The following is a 4,200-nucleotide window of genomic DNA, read 5'->3' as shown; positions in this document are numbered from 1 at the left end:
TAGTCTAGTCTATAGTCTAGTCTATAGTCTAGTCTATAGTCTAGTCTATAGTCTAGTCTATAGTCTAGTCTATAGTCTAGTCTATAGTCTGGTCTTTAGTCTAGTCTACTCTAGTCTATGTAGTCTATATCCTAGAATGTCAGTCGAGCCTATAGTCTAGCAGTCTAGTTTTTACTGTAGTCTATTTTATTAAGTCTTTTTTTAATTTTTTAATTGACCACACTGTTCACTCAATAATAATAAAAGATGAAATTAATGTCTGTGATATATTCCCTAGATAATTTTGTTTGTGAGTGTGTAAACGCAAACAAAAACAGAAAACATTAAATCATTTTTAATCGTTACAACAAATTGTTGTTTAACAATCACACACACACACACCTGATTGTCAAAAATAAAAGCAGCAACCTGTTGCCCACCCATCTTCAAACAACAGTTGAATATTCCTCATTATTATTCCCAATTGTATTAATAGCGAGAGCCGTACTAACAAATACATGTATATATTTAAATATAAACGTTTAAGGATTTCTTAAATTTTGTACAGGACATAAGATGATTTTACAATGTCAACTTAAAAGTTTGATTTAAAACTGACAGCGTCGTCTACTCTAAATTTACTACGATATCTCGTAGTTGCAAGTTGCTTAATATTTGCTCTTCTTTTTAAAAGTATGATATTTGTTTGTCGTCTGTGGTTGTGGTTTCAATTGTAATTGTGTTTTAAATTGATTTCCTTATTTATTGTACTTACCGTTAGTTTGAGATGCTTTATTATTTGTAAGATGTAAGTGTGAAGAGCAAGAGAATATTGCCTTAAACTCTTGTTATGCTAGACGACGACAATATTCGTTGATGATTGTAATAATGATGAAGAAATTTCGTAGATAGCAAAGAATTCTATGAATGAAGGAATAGAAAATGTTGACGTTTCGCACTGTGTGTGATGACGGTAAATCCTTGCAGCTGAGTTTTTCTTGTGGCGATGTGTTTTTTTTCTTTTGCTCTAGTCTAGAAACCTGCTGGATTTTTGCTGGTTAAATTTTTGAGGTTTGAATTTGATTTCTCTTGCTGTTTATTTTGTGGTAAAATTGCAGCAGCTATTGTTGTTAAGTGTTGTTGCTGTTACGGTTTTAAATTTATTAGGTGAAATATTTCCTCAAGAGAATTCCTAAGGGAGATTAAGTTTTTTATTTTCCAAAATTAGTAAAATGATTAGAGATGAAGTTGTGAAAGTAATTAAAAAAGAGTAACAAGAAAAGAAGCTTTATAAATGGATTTTGTTCACATTTAAATTAGTAAGAAAAAAAGCAATTAAATAGATAGATTACAAATGTTGGTCAACAAAAATGTGCTAAGGGTTCTTAGTTGGATTTTGCTCAACATAAAACCTTTCTGTCATTTGCTCTATAAATTATTCCTAAGTTTTAACTATAAACTTTTTTTTGAAACTCTTTGGTAAACTTGCCCTTAAACCCTATAAACTCGTCTAAAATTTTCTATTTATAAATTCGTCTTAACTTATCTGTAATCTTGCCTATAAACTTATCCAAAGTGTCTTTTGTAATCTCGTTGAAAATTTCTACTATAAACTCATTTAAAATTTCGTATATATAAACTAATCTATGATTTTGTGTCTAAACTCTTCATTAAACCAATTTATAGACAAATCCGTAAACTTGCCTTTAATCTTCTTCTCTAAAAACTTGATTCTAGACTCGTCCATGCGTGAAGTCGTCTATAAACTCTATAGTTTAGCCATTGTCATGATGTTGGTCATTATAATGAATATTTAACACCCCCCTCTATGCTTAGTTTTGAAATAACAATTTTGAAAAGGGTTTGAAAACAATTTACAAAAACCCTTCGACTTTTCTCTTTCAATTGTCTAAAGCACTGTAATATTAACAAATGTAGATAACATTTAACATAATTACCGTTATTAACCCCTTCAAAACACACAACACCAACAAAAAACTTTTAAAAAACCACCTCCCTCATAATGGTCAATTATTTCAATATATATTTGTTTTCTATTTTTACAATAAACTTCAAGTGTTCGTTTAACTAACGTCGGTCTATATGAATTTTAATCTTTCTCTATCTCTTGCTCTTGCTACTGCTGTGTCGTTTGCTTAAGAGTCTTTAACTGTATTTGACATTGACATGTTGTAAGTGTTGTGTGTATTTGGTTGTCATCAATTGCTATACACACTCTTTCGACCAGTGGACAATTGTTATTATAGTAGGAATAATAAAATCTGTTGTTGTTAAATTTATAAAGAGGGGTTGTTTGATTTTGACAAATATTTTCAAAATAAAAAAAAATTGTTAAACGTTTTTTTGGTTAGAGAGGGAGAGTATACAGTTAAAGTTAATTTTATGAGGTTTGATTTGTGGTCAAGAGCATATAAAAGGTGTTAAAAGTTGAATGGTCAAAAGCCTTAGTTAAATGAGTAAAAGGGGAAGTAATTTGTATTGGAATCACAACCAGTTCTAGATCTAGTTAAGAATCCAGTTTTTATACTAGTTTGTCAAAGACCTGAATGAAAGTTCTAGATTCTAAGAATGCTTAACTCCCGAATTCATAAAGAATTAATCGCTTATTTTAGATTTATTAACAAGTTTTGTACAATAAACCATCAATAACTTTATTAAGCATTTATGAATATAGGGATATATCCTTTACTTGAAATGCTATTAGAATCAGTTCTTTCATTAATGATTCTCTAATGAAATTTTCACCGTCGGAAATGTTAAGAAGCAAATAAACTTTCTAAAGAGTTTTTAAAATAAATCAGTGAATGAAAATAGCAAGAATTTTTCATAGATTTAATCATCAGAATTGGAAGAATTTTCAAAAATCAAACCAATTTTCTATAGAATTGAAATAGTAAAAGTTTTCTATAGAATTGATATTCGAATAAGTAAAATTTTCTACAAAATTGAAAAATAATTTTATATAAAATTATAAATCGAAAATTAAACAAAAAAATTTCCATAAAAACATGAACATGTTGAAAATAAGTTGAATAAAAGAAAAAAAAAACAAAGAAATTTTCTTTAGAAAAGTACTTAGACAAATTTTCTAGAGAAACTAAGTTAGATAAACGTACAAATCTTCTATAGAATATGAGTTGGTTAAACGAGAAAATCCTCTATATAAAGGAGTTGGATAACGAACATGTTTCCTATAAAAACTGAGTTGTATAAACGAACAAAATTTCTATAGAAACGAAGTTGTATAAACGAATTTTCTCTAGAAACTAAGATGGATAAACGAACAAATTCTCTATAGAAATTTAGCTCGATATACAAAAAAAATCTATAGAACTTCATAACAAACAAACAAAAAAACTTTATATAGAAACTGAGTTGGATAAGCAAACAGATTTTCTATAGCAACTTAGTTAGATAACCAAAAGAAGAAACTAATTTCTGAGTTGGACAAACTAATAAACTTTTTATAGCACTTTAGATTGAAAAAAAACGAGCAAACTTTCTATAGAAACTGAGCCAGATAAACGAACAAAGTTTCTTCAACAATTTTGTTAAAAACAAAGAAATTTTCTATAGAAACTAAGTAGGATGAACAAACAAAATTTTCTATAGAAACTTAGTTGGATAAACTAAGATACTTTCTATATAAACTTAGGTTGATCAACGGATATGTTTTCTGCAGAACTGAGCTGAATGAACCAACAACATTTGCTATAGAAACTTAGTTGGATAATGAACAAACTTTTTATAGAAACTTAGGTCGATGAACGAATATGTTCTTTTATAGAACTGAGCTGAATAAACGAACAAATTTTCTATTGAAACTGAGTTGGTTAAATGAACAAATTCTGTATAGAAACTTAGTTCGATAAACGAGCAAATTTTCTATAGAAATTGAGGTCGATGAACAAATATGTTTTTTTTATATAGAACTGAGCTGGATAAACGAAAAAATTTTCTATAAAAACTCTATACAGAAACTATGTTGAATAAACGAAGATATTTTCTATAGAAACTGAGTTGGATAAACGAGGAAATTTTGTATAGAAAAACTTAGTTGGATAAATGAACAAAATTTATATAGAAACTTATTTCGATGAACGAATATGCTTTCTATAGAAAAAGATTTGGATAAACTAACAAATTTTCTATAGAAAATCAGTTTAATAAACGGACAATTTTTATATAGAAACTTAGTTA

This window comes from Lucilia cuprina, chromosome 6, assembly GCF_022045245.1.
Source record: "Lucilia cuprina isolate Lc7/37 chromosome 6, ASM2204524v1, whole genome shotgun sequence".
Taxonomy (NCBI): Eukaryota; Metazoa; Arthropoda; class Insecta; order Diptera; family Calliphoridae; genus Lucilia; species Lucilia cuprina.
The sequence above is the reverse complement of the archived record's forward strand: the minus strand, read 5'-3'. Positions refer to the sequence as shown.